At 38.6% G+C, this 22038-nt stretch overlaps 1 protein-coding gene across 3 annotated transcripts in view; it reads left to right on the plus strand.

The window, feature by feature from the left end:
* Window positions 1–4639: 4639 nt before the first annotated feature.
* LOC129767476 (unconventional myosin IC) overlaps window positions 4640–22038 on the plus strand; it is a 97350-nt gene continuing 79951 nt past the window's right edge. The window contains exons 1-2 of one of the 3 annotated variants that reach the window (XM_055768435.1): window positions 4640–4787; window positions 5380–5641. The gene's annotated coding sequence lies outside the window, so the exon portion shown is untranslated. Of the gene's footprint in view, window positions 4804–4839; window positions 5642–22038 lie in introns of those variants that run through there. The other 2 variants (XM_055768437.1, XM_055768436.1) reach the window with 2 other exon arrangements.

Below are 22038 nucleotides of genomic sequence, written 5' to 3' on the forward strand. Positions count from 1 at the left end.
TTTCACTTCGCGATTTTATACCCTAGGTTCGGGATGTCGTGTGTTGTCAGCCCATAACATAACTTCTGCATATTAAGGATGTGACTCACGAGTTACTCCTCCTGTTGTTTTTTTTTTATCCAAAATATATATTTTTATAAAGGCTCATATGGCGTCAGCCTAACGGGGCCGGGAGTTCAATATTTTGACAATGTTTGCTTACAACTATGCGGACTCACTAGCTAAAGTGGGCGCTTTAGAAGGCACTCTTTTTGAAAGGCAAATTGCTTATAATGAATTTTTCCACATTCCTCGTCAATATACGCTCGTAAGTTGGCAGCGCATGTGGAGTGGAGATGAGTTCGGTCGTTGGTTACACAAGATTATCCCTAAGGTCTCGACGAGTGCATGGTTCAAGGGATTGAATGTAGGTCGTGATTTCATTCGCGTGATATCTCGGCTTATGTCCAATCACTACAACCTAAACGCGCATCTCTATCGCATTGGGCTCGCAGCAAACAATCTTTGTGATTGTGGCGATGGCTACCACGACATCGAGCATGTTGTCTGGTCGTGTATCCGGTTCCATGCTGCTCGCTCTCAGCTCTCTAGAGCACTAAGAGTACAAGGCAGACAATCGGATATCCCCGTCCGGGATATCTTAGGTAGCCATGATCCTGATCTACTGCTTCATCTATACCTGTTCCTCAGAAACGCCGATGTCAACGTTTAATGATGTTTCCTTCGTTGTGTCCCCGTTTCATATCCCTCCTATCCGATCGATAAACTTTTACTTAGTCGCGGCAATACATACACACACTCTTTACAGACACACGGGCCAAAGGTTGTGCAGTCCACTGATCATTCAACAAGAGCCAAAGGTTGTACCGCTCATGACAACTCTACACGAACTGATGATTGCGCCGGCTAGAGACCATTCTATCCTGGATTCCTCGAGTCGATAAAGACACACCACGCTAGATATGAGGTACAGACTAGGGGGGCGTTGCTGATTAATGGTCAGCTGCATCCCAATAGGAAGTATCCCGTGTCGGGCACACGTACAGAGCATTGGAGACAGCAACATCCCAATTACGAAAATACTTGTAATACTAACCTCGAGCCAACCGCGAGTAATCGGTTACATATTACTAACATAGATAATAACAAAAATTGTATTGAACTCCCGGCCCCGTGAGGCTAACGCCATATGAGCCTTTATAAAAATATATATTTTGGAAAAAAAAAACTATGTTAGTAATATGTAACCGATTACTCGCGGTTGGCTCGAGTTTAGTATTACAAGTGTTCTCATAATTGGGATTTATTTATTTACACCGTCTTCGACTAGTCGTACAGACTGTAATTTGCTTATACCTATGATAGACATTTTATCCTATTTCTAAAAGCGTTCTTAGTCAAGTTTAAATCATACACATCACAAATAAGATTGAATTGGCGGAGGCAAGAATCGAACGGATTGTTGTAGCCGTAGTTTGTTCTGTGGTATGGTATTGCAAAGAAAGGCGAGTTCCGGAAACGTCTGGGAGGTATGTTGAGCGGGATCTGTGCAAGCAATTCAGGGCAGTCAATAGAACCTCCAAGAATATCGAATATAAGTAACCGCTGCATCGTAATTCGTCTGGCTGATAATGCTTCCAATCCTATGAGCTTGCATCTGTCAGGGTATGGCGGTAGGTTGCTCGCATCATTCCATGGAAGTAGTCTAAGAGCGAAGCGCAAAAACTTTCTTTGCACCCGCTCGATCGACAAGGTGTGGACAGCGTGGTAAGGGGACCAGACTGGCGCAGCGTACTCCAGCGTACTGCGAACTAGTGAACAGTATAGTACTTTCAGTGCATGGATATCTGTGAATTCAGCTGCGTGACGTCGAATAAAGCCCATAACGGAAAATGCTTTCGCGGTCGTAACCGCCACATGCTCACCGAATCTAAGCTTGGAATCAATAGTAACTCCAAGGTCGTTGATGCACGATACACGTTCCAACTCTGTCGATTCCATCCAGTAATGATGCATAACAAGACTATTGCAACGGCCGAAAGAAATAATTTTGCACTTATTGCCGTTGACACGCATTCCGTTCTCTCTACACCACACCAACATAGTGATAATATCTGCCTGGAGTGCATCACAATCTGAGGAAGTCTCGATAGTACGGTAGAATTTTAGGTCGTCAGCGAAAGAGAGTTTAGATGAGGAAAGTAACATGTGCAAGTCATTGATAAATATGAGGAATAGCATCGGTCCTAATACGCTACCCTGCGGTACTCCAGATGTAATATTAAAGACTCGGGATCGAGTTGAGTTGAGCGCCACATATGCGGTTCTGTAACGCAAGTACGAGGAAGTCCAATTTGTGATTGAATCTGGAAATCCCATGTGCTTCATTTTCTCGATGAGCATAGTATGCGGAACCGTATCGAACGCTTTCGCGAAGTCAACGTATACTGCGTCAACTTGTCGTCTATCTTCTACTTCGCGAGACAGGGCAGTGACGTAGCACATAAGATTCGTAGTAGTAGAGCGATGCTTCATGAACCCGTGTTGTCCTTCAAAAATAATGGGGGACATCACGTTGTACAAAACTTTGTGCACCAACCTTTCAAATACTTTACTAATACAACACAGTATAGTAACGCCACGATAAATCTCCACTTTTTTGTAGTTGCCAGACTTGTGAATGGGAACGATGTAGGCAGCTTTCCAGGCTTGTTGCAGTCTTCAGTGCCCTGTACGTGTGCCCGACATGGGATACTTCCTATTGGGATGCAGCTGACCGATAATCAGCAACGCCCCCCTAGTGTGCACCCCATATCTAGAGTGATGCGTCTTTCTCGACTCTAGGAATCCAGGATAGAATGATCACTAGCCGGCGCAATCATCAGCTCGTGTAGAGTTGTCATGAGCGGTACAACCTTTGGCTCTTGTTAAATCATCAGTGGACTGCACAACCTTCGGCCCGTGTATCTGTAAAGAGTGTGTGTATGTATTGCAACGACTAAGTAAAAGTTCATAGATCGGATAGGAGGGATATGAAACAGGGACACAACGAAGGAAACATCATTAAACGTTGACATCGGCGTTTCTGAGGAACAGGTATAGATGGAGCAGAAGATCAGGATCACGGCTACCTAAGATATCCCGGACGGGGATATCCGATTGTCTGCCTTGTGCCCTAAAAGCTCTGGAGAGCTGAGAGCGGGCAGCATGGAACCGGATACACGACCAGACAACATGCTCGATGTCGTGGTAGCCATCGCCACAAACACATAGATTGCTTGCTGCGAGCCCAATGCGATAAAGATGCGGGTTAGGTTGTAGTGATTGGACATAAGCCGAGATATCACGCGAATGAAATCACGACTTACATTCAATCCCTTGAACCATGCACTCGTCGAGACCTTAGGGATAATCGTGTGTAACCAACGACCGAACTCACCTTCACTCCACATGCCCTGCCAACTTACGAGCGTGTGCTGACGAGGAATGTGGAAAAATTCATTATAAGTAATTTGCCTTCCAAAAAGTGTGCCTTCTGAAGCGCCCACCTTAGCTAGCGAGTCCGCTTTCTCATTCCCCGGTATCGAGCAATGAGAGGGAACCCATGCTAAGGTAATCTTGAATAATTTTTCGACCAAAACACTCAATAGATGTCTTATTTTTGTTAGGAAGAAGCCTCCTGTTGTTTAGAAAAAAACAGTTTTCAAACGGCCTAACTTCTGCACATATTTGGCCAATGTTCTTCTGGGCAAACTATATTCCTCCGCAGCTCGTCTCCATGATTTACAGAATGTACGGCAACAACCATAGTTTCCATCTGTCACTGGTTTCGGAACGAAGTCCGGTTACATTTACCAATCATGACCACAACAAACACAACCACACTGTTTACACTATTTGCGTTTGACAGATCGAATTCGAGGTTACGACTATGGCATTTTCACCCCGGTAATAATGGCTCCTTTTGCCCCGGAAGTTGAGAGATAACAAATTTATTTTTTATTGAAATAAATGCGTACGATTTAAATTAGTTCATACAGTATGTTGAAGAAAAATGATTATCTTATTTGTATTTATGGGTGGAGTCATGCAAATCTATGCAAACATATAGAAACTGAGGGTATTTCGTTAATTTGCGCCTGTGCGTTCTTATATAGATTGCAGTTGTAAGAAGCTCAGTTAGTATTTATCTGTTTTCTAATAAAAAATATTTAAGGTTCTGGCTGATAATATGTGAGATATATGCAGTATCTGTATAAAACAAAGTTCTGTAGTTAAACAATTGTAAAAGATGGAAATAGGCATAATAATTAGATGGGCACTCTTGCCCCGGGTTCCCCTACATGGTCGGTCCTTCTATTCGATGATGAAATTTTTTCCATACGTTCCAATGTATTTGTTCCAACCGATTACCAATAACATTCTGACCCACCGTTCGCGAACTTCTGGTGGCCCATCTTTCAGCCCTGCATCCATAGGGGTCAAACCTGATCGCTGAAAAGTATGCTGCTGCTGGCTGCTGCATGCGAGTTGCCGCTGGGAGTGAGTACCGCGCCCAAGGTGGTGCGCGCGTTGTGTTCATTCTTTCGACCGCACCGCACCGCTCTCAAGACGCTGCTGCCTGCCGATCGATCGCCGTCGGTGGTGCTGTCGGTCCGAAGCATGCGAACGCATCGAGCGCGAGTCAGTCTTGTCCACAACGGCAAACTTGTTAGTCCAGTTCGCGGGTCTTGCCTGCGTTTTTTTTCCCGAAGCCCTCCTCATTGTCCGAACCTTGTGGCATCGCGGTACGAGAGAGTTCTGGTCCTTTTTTTGAGTTTTTTTTACCTGTTTCTTGATTTCATCTTGCGTGTGTTTGCCCTCTGTTTCCAAGTGCTCCGGCTGGTTTTTCACCTTTCTTGCTGTGTAATATGTATCCATTTTGTACGCTCTGTTAATGGTTTTTGGTACAGCAGAGTAGACAACGCGGGATTGCGCGCAATTGTGGATCTATTTGCATAGACTTCCCGGTAGTGGAACACACCGACGATGATGTTAGGTTATCAATTTTTGAATTTTGGTGTTAATCATCGGCCGTTGTCTTCGAAGTAGTAGCTGATAGTGATTAAGTTCGATGTGCCAAAGGATATTACACCATTACAAATTAGATCGTGTTCATCTGGGTGAAGCAATTTAGAGGCGGTGGGGGGACCATCAATTAAGTCAATCCAATAATCGGTCGAAGTGTCCAAGGTGGCGACCGTTAATGTGTGTTGTGTCCTTTCGGAACTGTGATAGATCAACAAAACTATCTTCTAGCTTAATCTGTGAATGTCAACAATGATCGTTGAGGAGTGTATTTGAAAGGCTTTATGTTTGTTTTTATTCCCCGTGATGTAGGCCAAGAAAACTAATCTAGTGATCCGGCGTTGAAAATATACACAATTTGCAGCGAAATAGTGCGGCGAATGTAACATTAGTGCATTGGTTCCAAGTTACGTTGTTTGCATTAGTGCACCGTGAAGGGGTAGGAGGAGGAGGATCAACGGGAGCAACAATTCAGTGACTGCTTGGATTAGACCGACTTACCATAGTTCGCGCAACTAGTAGAAAGCCAGACACTTGCACTGCAGCATAGTTTCGTTCCGTTGGACTGAAAAAGGTAGGTCTCGAACTCGTGGCTCACCCATTTATTTATATGGTGGAAGGTGCGATCGTTAGCGAGTAACTTCGCAGACAGGATGTTACCGTTGAGTTTCAGCACGAAATGTGCATTGGTTTCAATCTTTAAATATCAACTATCTTTCTGCGTAACATGCACAAAAACTGAGTAAACATTTCCTAGAACGCAGCATATGAAATTCATACCCAGTGACAAATGCAATCACATGCAATCCGCCTCGCTTTCGTTTTGTTTGGGCGGTCGCTGCCCGGCGGCGCCATGCTGCTCTAAAGAAATGATCAATTTCATAACTCCATTTGAAACGGCACAGAAATGTGTATCTTTAAGGACTATAACTCAATCATAAAGTGCGCACACGAGAGTGAGTGTGGCAATCGACGAGCGTCTGGCGTTGGTTTTCTTTGTTTACGGTCGGTTATCCGGCTCAGGTATCACACATTTTCCGCAACCCAAAACAAATATACCATTAAAAGGTTACCGAAGCATGTGATGAGTATGCGATTTCGGTCCAGGCGTGATGCAACTGTTGCGAAATTGAAGAAGCTGAGTGCCGAAGAGCTAGGCAGACCGGTGCCACGGCAGGACACAGCGGTTGTAATCGATGCGACAGTAGCGTGCAAAACCGTTATGTGTTGGGTGTAATCACGACGAGGAACTGTCCCATTGGATATCAATTATACGCTGCCTAATGTGTTTTTTTAGTAAATATTCTTTGTTTAGTAGGGTAGGGCGGAGCTAGTTGGTCATTTTTGAATAAATTTGGTAATAACTTTGTAGTACGAAGTTTTGCGTTAGAATGTTATTTACCACCATTTACCACCTTTTACCCCTTCAATGAAAAATAACCAGAGAATCATTTATTTGACATTATTCTTGTACTTAACTTTCACTTCACTCAACTCTTTCAGAACAAACTGACGAACTAACCCCACACACAGGGTAAGTTGGTCAATACAGTGATAGACATTCGTTTAGCCGCACTTGAAAAAAAAACTTGAAACTCTTACAAAACAACTAGGAATATTCTTTTTAACGGGATACTTATTTGCTGTAGTGGTAGTATATTTAAGTCAATTTTATTGAAAGGACGTGCGTCACAATCACACACACAAGGCGGCCTCGGTGGATATAAACATTCAAACGTCGTTTTTTCCCGAGGGGGCTGTCCACATACCACGTGGACAGAAAAAGCACGATTTCATACACCCCCTCCCCCTCCGTGGACAAGCGTGGACATTTCTTATAATCCTCCCCTTTTGTCCACGTGGACACTTCTGTTTTCAAGAAAATAATTGAATTGTGTTTGAATATCATTTCATTTCTATTTTCTGTTTTATGTTTTTTTTTTGAAAAACAAAAAAGCAAATTAAGGGTTGTTTCCGAACCATGACTGAATAGTTGACGTAGGATTACTATAAGATACTATTACTGACCCCCTCCGATTACCGAGTTACCAGAGTCGTTGTCAGCTGATCAGCTTGGAACCTTTGTCGGTTTGTAGAAACACAGCCAGAGCTTTGATGATCGCCGGTACCTTACAAGGACGCATCGATTGTCCCGTTCTCCTGGAAAAAATAAATTTCAACGTTCGACCTCGCGCTCTCCGAAATAACTTGATGTTACGATTACCCGCACAACGTACAAACTACGGCATGTTCGGTGGATTAAGTTGTCTGCAAAGTCTTTTCAACAGGGTAGCTGGGCTGTTCGATTACCATCTATCCCGAATGCTTCTTCGTCGGAGATTTAGCTCTTTTTTCACAGAACAAACTGCCACGTGATTACTATTTTTATGTGTATTTTCAATATGTGATGACTGTAATTTGATGTAATTAATTGTAATTGATTCATGTTCAGATTTAGACTTAGATTTAGATTCTTATATACTTTTAAGTATATCATTGGGGCCCTTAAAGCCCGTTGATGAATTGACAAATAAATAAATAAATAAATAAAGATATTTCATGATGTTCAATGAGTAAAGATATGATATTGTATATTGTATAATTCATCCGACATTGTGTTTGTGTTAATGAATAAAAACTTAGACTAGTTTACATACATGAAACTCCACATAAATACACCGATAAAAACAGTCATGCTCTCCTCAATCTATTCCTAAATCGGTTTGACGGTTCTCCAAACTCAAACGCAGATTCTACCAAAGAAAATTCACGAATCATCGCCGTCATCGGTTCATGATATCCGTATAGAGTTCGATGGAAACTTGGCTGTAGCAGGGATGATTGCCGCAAAGTCCTTCGGGGAACATGGAAGTCAAGTTGATGATGTTCAAAAAATGAAATAGTCACGGGCCGAGGTTATGTTACTTGTAATATTTTATGAGTATGTTTTGCGCTACATTAGAAGAGAGGTGGTCCAAAATCCGTATTCTTTAGCGTTATGGTGCATTGGTGCCCAATGCCATAGTAGTGATTTGTTCTTTATTCTTTGACCTCTTAAACATTACCCGGGAAGTTTTTTGTATCGCTCGTCAGTTCCTTTCGAATTCGATTTATGTTGTCTTCGGCTAGCTTCTGTCCATGAAAAATGCTATAATTTTGTCTGACATAGGTGTAAATCCGGCACCTCAAAGTTGTTCAGTCATTTCGTTGTGAATTTACGAAAAGGTCTGCAGGGAATTGCTTCACACTCGTTTGCGTGAAGCTCCCGTTTTTCAACCATTCCAATATCAGATCCCACGATCGCAAAGCACAATTTCTTTTAACTCACTCAAGTCTTTTAACTAGGCTGGGTAGCGTACCAATGATCTTCCTGTGTAATTGCGTGGGAAATATTCGGTTGGTCGGAAAGCTCGCGCCGGTTTTAAGGAAAAACTTAATTATATATATTTTCTACAATCTTTCGTCAAAAAACTATCATTGTGTTTTTTATACTATCCGAAGAATCGCAGTTCTTGCGCTTGAAAGAATTGGGCAGTGGTCTGAATCTGAGTCATGCGGATAGAATCAAATTGGTTGTCAAGCAGAATCAAATAGAAATGTCCAACGATATCCAATAATCAGGAGGGGAAAAAAGTGTTTTTTATAAAAAGTTCTTTTCTTATAATAATCCACTATATAGAGAAAGTATTGTTATTTAAGGCAAAATAAATCGAATTAAATAAAATGAATGAGCATTGTTGTCACGATTGGCAACAAGAACGGCAAACGGAAGCTGAAGAAAACAATGTGGAGCATCTCTACACAGTTTTCTATTTTAGTATATGTCCAGCCGAAGCTAGGACATCTCTACACAGTACCAGTAACTGCTGAATTGGTTGAATAAATTAGAAACGAGAAACTTATAGATCAGACGTAAAGTATTTGAAAAAAATCACTTTATGTGTCCACGTGGAAATTATCTGTACCCCCACCCCCCTCACCATGGACAAACGAGGACAGCTTCATAACCCCTTCCCTCCCTAAAGAATATAAAAATGTCAAAGAAATGAAACACAAATTTCTGCATTACTCGAGAACTAATCAAGAAAATGGAACCAAATTAGGCATATGGAGGTTTTAGGGTACAATAAACTGTACAATAAACTCTGAAGGAAAAGGGAGAATCCGGAAAATTAAATTCTCATATGTACTACGCACGATGAAACGCACTCCTATATCTTCTTCTATCTATACAAATAAAAAAGTATCGTCGAATGTGTTGATAAGAGCAGAACTCGAGGAAGGAATTGTCCGATTTAGGGCTGTCTTTATTCTATCATATTTTCTATATAAAATATTTATTCCATCTAACGGAGAAACATGTAATTTGCAAGTGGTTGAAAAATCTTGAACGAGAATTGTGTCTGAAAATAATCTGATATTATAAAGATGAGTTCTGTTAGAAATACTAAGAATTTTATAGTAAAAGGTAAATTCAACTTGCTCATAGTAAGAAAACGTGAATGTTTGAAGGTTTTTTTTATCCCATTTATTTATTTATCAGGCTCATTAGCATTTTATCTGTGACAGATAGCAGTAGTAGCCATTTAGGCATTAGGTTTTCTGTTCCATTACTTTATGGTAAATTGCAATGTAGTAGCCATTTAGGCGTAAGGGTATTCTATTTGTTCTTCCATTGTTCAGCAGACCGGACAGCGGAGGCAGTTGATATTGATCATTGTTGGGTTATTTATAGAACAGCAGCCCGATGTTTCTTGCAGAGCAGAGCAGTTTCATGGATGAATCGATCTTTGTTCCACCGTGGATCGATCTCCATAGCTGATGATGGTTGCGTGGACGTAGTTATTCTATAACAACACAAATATGGTCAATTGAGGGCCCTGAGTTTGAACTCACGATCGATCGCTTAGTAAGCGAACGCGTAACCAAGTGGCTACGAAGACCCCCAATGTTTGAAGGTATTGATAACAAAAAACAAAGTTTGGGCGGGACGAAGTTTGCCAGATCAGCTAGTTTACAAGATAAGTATTAGATGTGCAACGTAAGAAGTTGGCCAGATTAGTGATTTACGTATAATTGAAAGGAATCGCGAAAGGTATTCTATTGACGGAAGAGGGGCGGAAAATAATAAAGATATTCAGTGAACAAAAGTTTTCTAATCGCTTGATCGTAACAAAAATTGGTCGATCTGAGAAAGTGGTAAGGAAATTCTTTAAATAGTGCTAGAAATATGGGATATAACGACCAGCATATGGGAACACCAAAGTTACTTTGCGTCTTAAAGGTCGAATAAGACACGAAGCAACCAGGAAACGATGTCCTGCTCATACATTAAGTAGAATCGATTGTTTCAGTAACGAAGAGGCATATTGCGTGCATCTTGAATGAGTCACATAACATCATGTGGAAGAAAATTCAAGGGAAGCCGAAACTGACCGCCACCCATAAGCAGAACCATCTCATTTTCGCCCGGCAATACATGGAATGGAAACTAGAATGGAGAATTGTTGTATTTTCCGGCGAAAAAAGTTCAATTTGGATGGTCCGGACTGTTACAGTTGCTATTGGTGCAATTTAAGTCAACGGCATGTCGTGAGATCGAAGCGAAACTTTGGGGGCGGAAGTTTGACAGTGTGGGAAGCCGTTTCCTATCACAGCAAGCTTCCCATTTGTTTCATTTTCACCCGAACGAACTCCGAAAAGTATCTTCAATTACTGGAGGACGTTTTGATTGGCCATATTGAGAATAACGCTACCGAGGATGTCGTTTTTTCTGCAGGATTATGCATAGATCAACGTTCCCAAGCAATCGAAGGCATGGTTTGCCGAGAAGGACATTCTGCTTCTTGAATGACCTGCTTGCAGTTGATTGCAATCCCATAGAGAACCTATGGAGAATCTTGGCCGAGATGATCTATGCAAACGGATGATAATTTGACAACATTTCCAGTCTCAAGGCAGAAATTCAGGAATGTTGGGCTATAATCAATATGGCAACACTTTAAAAGCTGTCTGACTCGATGCCAAATCGAGTTTTCAAAGTTATCCGAAATAGAGTTGGACATACTAAATATTAGCTACCGATTGGACTCGAAATTTACCGCACAAATTTTCTTTTATTGAAATTTTAGAATGCGGTAAACGAATGTCCACGCTGACTCCACATATTTGAATAACTTAGAAAACAAAAAGTGAATTTATAAGGTACACCGGGCTAAGTGGATACAATAGAATGAAAAGTCCTTCTTCAACTTAGTGTCACATTCTAAAAAAATAGTATTTTACCGTCTACTCAACATGGAATAAATCTGAGGGTATTGTAAAGAAAACAGGTATGAAACTAGAATCTTGGGTTTGGCTAGAACACTATAGAAGCGAATTGAAAAAAGAATACCAGGTGATCCATTTACCCCTATGTTAAGGGGTAAGTGGATCATGATTGTTCATATGGATAATAATACAAAATCATAGGAGAAAATAAGGCAAATATATCTTATTAACTTTTATTATAGTGTATAGATAAAAGTCAATTGAGAAAAAATACATTTTTTCCTTCAAAGTGAGTCTATCATTAAAAAAAAATATAATCACATGGCAATTGGAACAGGTGGCTTGTGTGAGGTGGGAGTTTCAAAACCACGACTTGCTTCTCCATAGCTTTTTTAATCAGTTTCAGAATGATATGTGATGAATGGCCGTCATATATCAGAAAAACTGACCGTGTCTTCGGAGTCACTTTCAAAATTGGCGCTCGAAATGATTGGTGGATGGTTCAGTATTCATCCATCCGTTTGGAGTAGCTGCGTAAGCTGATACAGGAAAGTCGTCTTCTTTAGATGCCATCCAGCATGTCCATAGTTTTTTTTTGTTTTGAATACCATCAACGGAGGCAGTTTTCCATCAACTGCGTTCCCACCCATCAATACGGCAATATTCTCTTTGGCATGTCCTGCTGCTCACGGTGTGCTGGTCTCCCTTTCTCTCCAACAACCTTCATACGAGTAGGGTCAAAACAGAAACTACATTGTAGATTCGATCAGGAGGAACTCCATAAAATTAGCCATTATAAATGGATCGACATTTCTCTTTCGAGCAATCTCAATAGATTGAGCCTTCTTTTGAGATAAACCGTGACGTTTCTTGAAGTGATCAAAATATTTATCTTCGGGCAAAGAATGTTTGACAGGATTGGGAATATGGTTTTCAGTCAGATACCGTGCGATGGCCTGTAGAACCTCGGTCTTGGATAAGCCAAAACCCCATTTATCTATCGTTTTAATGCATGAGGCAATTTTAGCTTCGACATTAAACGAAATTGCAGTGGGTCTTCCTCCTGTAGTACTTTTAACGCTTCTCTGTCCGTTAAATCTTTTTCGTAAAGTAAATCTGGGGATTACATTGCACCGTGCAGTTTTGGACACTGTCATTATTTTACCTTCTACAGCGTCAATGGCCGCATCTAAAGAAGCTTTAGAATATGCCGGTGCCGACCTTTTCTTCACGAATGTCCAAGCCATTGCTGTTGGAATGATATAAGGAATAAATTGAATTTTCTATTGAACCAACAGGTAGCGAAATAAGCCAACTAATTATGCTGCACTCTAAGTGAACAAAAAAAATCCACTTCCCCCAGTTAAATTCATAAATGTGTACATACACTAGATTTGTTCGTAGTATTGGTGCTGGGGTGTTGTTAGGGATCGATTCGTTTTAAGACGCTCATTTAGATCGAAACGAATGTACAGTAGATTTTATAAAAATCAATTGATCCACTTACCCCGATGGTACACTTACCCCGGTGTACCTTACTTTTTTTAGAATGAATTCGATGAAAATAAACAATAATAGTCTTTTATGAACAAAACTGTACAAAGAATTGACTTATTTTCAAAAATATTGAGGAAAAATAGGGTGCGGCTAAACGAATGTCTACCACTGTATATAGGGCATGTCTATCATATAATAGGAAAGTTCTTTTTGATCAAATAATAAACGTTTTCCATTCCTTCATTATTAATTGATTAAATCAAAACAAAAACAGTTAACAAATACCATGTTGTCAAGTAAAAAAAAACGAATCAATGAAATTTCAATTTCTCATCTTTTTTCTATCTGAAAACTACATAAAAGCCTTCAAAAGTCTGGCTCGGCTTAGAATACAGGTCGGACTCGATTATATACAGACTCGATTGTATACAAGTTTGGACTCGATTATATACAGTTTGAAAACATTATTTTTTGCATTTCAAATATGACTTATTTCAAGGAAAAATGTAACCTTTCAACGTTAAGGTGAAATTTAAGTGGCTATTATAAGTGCAGTGGTGTAAAAATCGTGATTTTTAAAGATTTTGCTTGAATTTTCACCAGGAATTCTTTATATCGATATTGCAGCGAAATAAAAATAGATAGAAATTGGGTGTCAAAGAACAAATTGTACAGCGGTTAGAGAGTTTTAATTTAATTGATAGAAACAATCACCTTGAAAATTACTAACATTGAAGTTTTTCACTTCCAAATTGCTATTTCTTCTTCTTCTTCAATGGCACTAACGTTCCTAGAGGAACTTCGTCGTCTCAACGTAGTATTACTTGCGTCATTTTAATTAGTACTTAGTTAAGATTTCTATGCCAAATAACACGCCTTGAATGCATTCTGAGTGGCAAGCTCTAGAATACGCGTGATCACAGTGCAAGTCGGAGGAAATTTCTTTGACGAAAAATTCCCCCGACCAGAACGGGAATCGAACCCGAACACCCGGCATGTTAGTTATGACGCTAACCACTCGGCCACGGGTGCACTGAAATTGCTATTTAAATCCACCAATTTAGATGTTTTACAACTATATCCTGTACTAAATTTTCTCATCTTTCTCATGAAAGCAACAGAATCGTCTTCTGTTCGTACTTTTTAATGTAGTTTGAGGCGACAGAGTCCGGAACAAACAAAAAGTTCTATAACTCTGTCATTGTTGAAATTCGAACATATGCATAGAAGGATTTTTCTTCATCAAATATGATCCTCTATCACCTCCCGAATGATTTCGTTTTTTTAATATGAGAAAGGTATGTTAAGACTTTAAGGGGATGAATCAAAATTTAAATTCTTCTTTTATTTCCGAAAAACGAAAAATATATGCATGAAAAACGATTTAAAGAAAAATAAAATTGATTCGATTATATACAGTAAAAATAAATAAGAGACTGTATATAATCAAGTCCGCCCTGTAGTAGCTTCCGGTTTTTAAATCGATAACGTGGAATTCCGTTGTTGGAAATTGGTCAGGCAATCTTTTCCAGCCATTTCGTCTCTCTTCCATATAGCTGGCATCAGAATCCAAAATTTGTTGTGCACAGCCGGTTTCTTGCTTGCATTTTTTTGACATGTGTACCGTGTGATTTCTGATATTCAATGTTAGCGTTCATTATCTATATCTATCTATATATAAAAAATGGATTTCTGTCTGTCTGTCTGTCTGTCTGATTCTTATGGACTCGGAAACTACTGAACCGATCAACATGAAAATTTGTATGTAGGGGTTTTTGGGACCGGCGAAGGTTTTCGTGATAGGTTGAGACCTTTCCCCCTCTTTAAGGGGGGCTGCCATACAAATGAAACACAAATTTCTGCATTACTCGAGAATTATTCAAGCAAATGAAACCAAACTGGAAATGGAATCTAATGTGATGAAACGCACTCCTATATCTTCTTCTATATATACCAAAAAAAAAAAAGGTTCGCCAGATGTGTTGATAAGAGCAGAACTCGAGGAAGGAATCGTCCGATTTAGGGCTGTCCTTATTATATCATATTTTCTGTATAAAATATGCATTCCATTTAACGGAGAAACATGTTATTTGCAAGTGGTTGAAAAATCTTGAACGAGAATTATGTCTTAAAATAATCTGATATTATAATGATGAGTTTTGTTAGAAATACTAGAAATTTTATAGTAAAAGGTAAATTCAACGGAGTCGAATAGAAGATCAATCAATGAACAGTTCTGCGATTGGACCCGTGAACTTGCTCATAGTAAGAAAACGTGAATGTTTGAAGGTATTGATAACAAAAAAAAACAAATTTTGGGCGGTACGAAGTTTGCCGGGTCAGCTAGTATTTGATAAAAAAAATACAAATATGACAGTTATATTTCAAGTGGTTTGTGCGGTGGTTGGTATCAGGTTGTCTCGTTTCAAATACACAGTAAAAGCTGCAGTAAAACATATGCTTTCTATAATTGTTAATAGCTTGTGCAATGGAACTAGCAATTTCTACAACGGTGCTATTCGTATGTCAAACTAGTCCCGCTGTTGTGTGACGAACTAGCCCTTCTATATACAGCCATTCCATGCCAAACCGATATAGTGGTGCTCAGATTTTCGTCAAAAGTGGCAATTTTGTTGTTTATCGGAAAACATTAGAGCCGCATTTTTTTTTAGGGTGCTCATTTCCATTTTAGGGTGGTTTCCACCTTTTTCAAAAATTCATAACTTTTGAACTACTGAACCGATTTAGATGATCGATATATCAAATTGAAAAAAAAAGAGCTAACCTTTTACTGAAAAATATTGAAATTGCAAAAAAATTGTAAGGGGTTGTATCTAGGGCATGACCGCATATTTTCGACATAGAACTACGCAATTATATTATGCAATCCACTTGTTTACCACTTCAAATATTATTTTAGAGGGCATCGAATTTTTTGTGATATATTATGTTCCTCGTTACAAATAAATTTGATGAACGTCCTTTTACGTTTGATATGATGCCTAGGACTACCAGAATATGTGAACGGAAGAATTGTCAAACAATTATTGTATTTTGAATTTCCCTTTGAAAATATAGCACATCTCATATTTACGTAGTTCTCGAACCGCGAAAGTTAGTTCACCTCTAGTATCTGAAATGTCGATTTTCCTAGGCTTCTCAGTTTAAAAGTACGTTTTAGGGAAACATATTCCGGTATGCACAACGACAAGCGAGTATAAAAGTACTCAACACCAAAATATACCCCCGACTTGCATGTATTTGCAAAGCGGATTCTCCCAGGCATATTAATTTTGAAGTCCGTGTTAGGGAAACACAGCTCGGAGGGAACAAAAATACCCCCGACTTGCATGTATATTTGAAGAGCGGATTTCCACAGGTACATCGATTTTGAAGTCTGTCTTGGGGAAACCGTAAATCGGGCCAATCAAAAAGAGGCAGTTAGGACGTTTAAATAACGCTTGACATTTTACAGTTATTCAATTGTTCATCTCATGAAAAATAATATTGTATTAATAGAAATATTTCGTAGAAATAACGGAAACCTCTTTCCGATCTGTTAAGAAATGTTCGAGCTATAATCATTCGAAATACGGGTATGGTTAGCACACAAATCGGCAGACCAAATGTATGGGAGAAAGGGAAGTTCCAGTTTTCATGAGTTTAAACCGTTTAGAGATTAGCGAATTGTAATGTATAGTATATCAAACAAATCTTAGAGAATTTCCGATTCGATTGGTATGCAAATCATGAGAATTCGTTCACAGTGAAAATAGTTATTAACGTTGACTTTATTTCATAAAAACGTGACCTGTTTTCTGATTTGGCACCCTTCCTGAAAGACGTAGCTCTACGTCAAAAAAAATGGATTTTATTTTCGTATTATTGATTGTAGTCGTTTTTTATTGTTTTCATGGCTTTGAACTAGGTTGCGTTAATTTTTTTATATTTTTGCTTGAAAGCTGAGGATTTTTTACATAACATATCTCGATATCAGAAATACTATTTTTTTCATTCTTGGGATATGATTTTTCAAATTCAACCGGTGGTCTGAAAAATTATTGTTCCCCTTTTATCCAAGAATTACTTATAGTAAAAATTCATAACATAACTACTGAACCGATTTAGATGATCGACATATCAAATTGAAGCCAATGAGCCTTGAGAACAATATCACACTTGCGGGAAGATTGGATTCTAGTCGCATAGGTCTAGTCTAGTCACATAGAAATATAGAACGAAGACTTAAAATATGTTCAATTTGCAAAATTATAATTATAACAAAAATGAAAACACATCTCTGATTTTCGGTTATTAAGTAAAAAACCTCAGCTTTCCAGAAAAAAAATATCTATCTTTCACCGAGAAAACTTTGAAAAACTAACTCAAACAACAATTACAAAAACAAAAATCCAATTTTTTCGCAAAAGAAATATTTATTCACTAACTCAAGCTTCAATTTGATATGTCGATCATCTAAATCGGTCCTGTAGTTTAAAAGTTATAAATTTTTGTAGTGGAAAAAGAGAGGAAAATTGTTTTTTCGAAAAATCATAACTCAAAAACGAAAAAAAAGCATCTTTGATGCTGATATTTTATGATATCATATATTTTATGTAAAAAATTTTCAGCTTTTAAGAAAAAATATGAAAAAATATGGCGCCCTCTAGTCCAAAGCCTTTACAATAGAAACGACTACAATCATTAATCACGAAAATAAAATCCGTTTCTTTCCAAGTATATTCTTATATTTTCTATATTTTTAAACGAAATGTTAGCTCATTCGGTTCAATTTGATATATCGATCATCTAAATCGGTTCAGTAGTTCGAAAGTTTGGAATTTTTGAAAAAAGTCATTTTTGGAAAAAAGTGGAAAAAAATATTTTTCGGACCACCCTAAAATAGAAAGGGGCACCCTAATAAAAAAAATCAAAAAAAATCGGGTGTAATGTTTTGCGATAAAGAACAAAATTACCACTTTTGACGAAAATCTGAGAACCGGTTTGGCATGGAATGGCTGTGTATGAAAAAAAAATTCATAAAAAAAAATATTTTGAAAGCGATTTCCATTAACATTTGAAAATAATATCTGCAATAGACCTGTGCTCACGTTAGAATCGATTTTTTCATGATTATCACCCATTTTCAGAAAAAAAAATTGTAATGCGCAAACAGTGAATGATCTTTAGAAAAATGTTCGTATTTTTTAACCTACTTAATAAAAAGTATTCCCAATTTGCTTATATTTCAGCAATTCGCTATTTTTCATCCATAGATCACTCATTTTTTGGACGCTCAGATTCCAAGATATCGTCACTGACCAACATACCCCTATGACCAACTAGCCTCGCCCTACCCTAGGTATTCATTGTCATAGAGTGGCTTAAATATTATAGAATAACATGTAGAAGGAGTTCTCATCAACAGAAGTTTGAAATGCCAAATTTAACTACACAAATACAGTGGTGGTCCTTATTACCCCTACTGCCTCTCTTACCCGCACTTCCCCTACATGAGGAAAGCAGATTGCGCTGGACGGAACGGATGAATGTGTTATCGTGATGATCATTACTGGATTATTTGTGAAAAATGTCGATAGGGGATGATTATGATTTTAGATTTGATGCCAAATTACCCAATTATCAAAATGTTGGTTACCCTGATCGAAAAAATCCAATTATGTTTTTCTGCATTTTTGGGAAGGTTATGACCTCAGAAATGTTGTCCTGAAAGAAACGCGTTTTTCTCGAAACCATGTTTTTTCAGCTGGTGGTATCGATATCTTAGGATCTACTCGACCAATTTGACTGAAATTTGTTATCAACATGTAAAAATGAATTATCTAAAACGTTACATAGCCGTTCTTCTATATCTCATTTATTCGATTATTCTAAACAGCTTCTAAACAGTAATTTTTCATGAAAAATAACTCTTTTTTAACAAAATGAGCGCCATTTTGGCAATTTTTCGTTCAGTTCATGAAGGCTGTGAACAAATCATGGCGATTGGAGAAAGTTATAAAAATTTCCAAGTCGGTTGAAGCATCCTCATCATATTAGTTCTGTAATCTTTTTCTCTGATATTTTTTTATTCAGTTTAAAAAGTGAATTGAAAGAATAATCGGTGGCTTCCACCAGATCGTAGTCAGGTTCCTATCGCCATGTCAACGAAGTTTCTCCAGCAAGGGGGATGTAAAGCCCCTATATTTCCAAAGGTAACAGCCAATGTATACTTGAAGGTTCTACAGGATGTTGTTGTCCCGGGGATAAAGAAGGTTGATGCTGGTCGTCATTTTATCATTCAACAAGACGGAGCACCTGCTCATAATGCCAAAAAAAAACCCAGGAATTGCTTGCTGAAAATGTTTGGGAGAAGAAAATTTAGCCTCCTAGCAGTCCCGATATCAATCCTTTGGGTTATTTTGTGTGCGGTGTCGTCGAGCGGAATACCTATAGAACGCCTCACACTTTGGTCGCTGAAAGCTAAGATTATGGAGGTGATGCCATGTATGGATCGCAACATGGTGAAAAGTGCATGTGGCATTTTCCGGAAGCTTCTATCAATAGTCATCGAACAGGCAGACGATTTTTTTGAATGAAATAATTCACAATTCTAATATGTTACGAGAAAAAAAAACCACAAAATATTCATCGCATATATCACTGACTGGTATAAATTTTCTAAAACATGTCGTTTACTGCAAAAATTCGTCACGCACCCTGTAGATTAGCTCTAAAATGGCTCTAACTCCGTAGATAATGGATAAGCCAATTTTAGGGTATATTCTTGAATGATAAAACTTCAGAAATAGAAAGAATTGTTTTTATGATTTTCTTTTCAAATTTTTAATTTCTAGACCCGGGAACGGACTAGAAGGGAACGGTGAAGGATCTTGCCCCTAATTGTTATTGAGAAAAGCATATCTTATCAATTCGTTTACACATTGACAGCAAAAGTGAAAAGAGGGACGAGAAAATAATAAATTATAGTGAGAATTAACAAATTAATTAATAATCTAACACAAACTTATTCTTTGGATGATCATTAGGACATTATGTACACTGTGTACATTTTGGGCATCGGAGGTTTGATTAACGTTATAATAAATTCGAACTGTATTAGTCCATTGTATGATATTGCTTACATCACACCACGCTAATTAGTTATCAATGATCAGGGAAGTCAATGATCCCTGCATTTTGATATTATTTACATTTTTTTATATTTACATATGACATACAACTGTTCAACAAAAGGTTTCCTCGGTGCTAACCGTGCTCCACTTTCCCGTGCTGACATGTGTCCGCCGGTCCTCTTCTTTTCCTTCTCTCCGCTCATATTACCAAAGTATACTTCCGCTTGTCAGTCGGATCAACAAAAAAGGAACCAGTGTAAAATTAGCGCAAAACATTGTACCGAATTAGAACATTGGTACGTAATCATATAAAACATACAAAACGCAAGATGCTCACAATGATTGTTTATTATATTTCATTCAACACCTCCGAAATCAACTGATTCATCAAACGAATCGGTCCCGTTCACCGGTGACTGTGACGGTCAGCGGATTGCTTTCGGCAGCCAATGTGGCGGGACAACTACTTAACGCAATCTCCGACTGTGTAGCAAAAGGCTAACACAATAATGAGGAAAAACAGATCGTAAATTATTCGACAGTTTCAGTGTTTGGTAGCGTGCGTTCGAAGTGGCAACCGCCTGCATTCCGCACGTGACGGTTCTGAGAGAACCGCACGAGAACCCACATTTTCGGTGTTGAATGGGTGTGATGTAAATGAATGACAGGTTTCAAAGATCGCACCCGATCGGTCGGTCGCTGTTTTTGGATCTAATGTTTTACGGCTTGTATTGAGAGTCGGTTTTGTGTGTATATTCTGGTGCCACGAAACAAATATCATTATCGTTAAAATCGGTTAATTAGGACTGATTTTGTTGTTGTTTTCTTGTGACACATAGTTTACACAATGTTGGTTCGAAATAGACCTACAATCGTAGGATGTTTAGAACGATTATAGCACAGGAACTTGATCCGCATCTCGATCCAGAGATTCTGCGCTAAAATTATACATCACATGTGTGTGCAATTCTGTCGTGACGCCATCGACAACCGTCTCAACAATGTTCGCTCTTTCAACGGACGCATGAACCATAGCGGTTATGGTCTGCAGTGAGGCAATGGCGTCTCGGAAGTCACCCAGCGTTACTAGAGAAAGATTATCCGCTTGTACGCAGAACATCATCATAATTGCCCTTGGCACGATTGTGCGGTTCTATTCTTGGCAAAACGTTTTGACTATCTACTATCTAGACAGTATAATGAAACTCGTTACACGCTCAAGTGATAATCTGTCGTTATGGGCACCACAGCATAAGTAGAGTGCCCTCGTTCATATTGCGACATTTGGGCTTTGGTAATCCATTGTTCTGTGTTAAGAGTAACCACATTGTTTCAATGGTTAGTAACTACCATAATCAGCATCTCCGAAAACTATTAGGTATCATTTCAAAATATGGTGATCAGTTGAATTAAAGAGAGATTGCGCTATAGTCAAGACAGATTGATTTAGAATAAGTTGGCAACTACTTTCCAGGCATAAATTGCGTGGCAAGAGTGAAATGTATTGAAGACGATTTTTCGAGAAATAAATGAAGAAACAGGAGCGTTTTTTCCAAAGCGCGAATGTTTTGCAGCCCCAGAAAAACGGATTATTGAATTTTGAAGTCGGAACGTATATTGAAATTCAAACTGAAACTGTTTGAATTGCTTTGATAAGTTCCCGAAGCTCAGTCATTTTTCAAGTTTGATTACAGATAAGTACCATCAGTACTAATTCCGTGTCACTTCAAAAGTGATTGATGGTATTCTTCCGTTCCAGCGGAGAATCGTTGAGAAAGACTCAAATCTGTGAAGACCTAATGTCCAAATACTCTAGCGTCTTGGAAACTACGAAGATCAATACAGATAAACTTCGCGTTGTGCACTCTTACTGTAAAGATACTAACGCATTTGTGAAAAACTTTCACTTTCACTGAAGAATATCATATATTCCAGCAAATGTTGTTCAAATTGATGGCGTGGCTCCGGATAATTTCCCTAAATTATAAGATTTCATAAAAGGTGTAACTATCTTTCATGGTGTTAAGGTGAAGGTGGAACGAAACCATTGCACAACGGTCCAGGAGAT

Source organism: Toxorhynchites rutilus, chromosome 2 (genome assembly GCF_029784135.1).
Source record: "Toxorhynchites rutilus septentrionalis strain SRP chromosome 2, ASM2978413v1, whole genome shotgun sequence".
Lineage (NCBI taxonomy): Eukaryota > Metazoa > Arthropoda > Insecta > Diptera > Culicidae > Toxorhynchites > Toxorhynchites rutilus.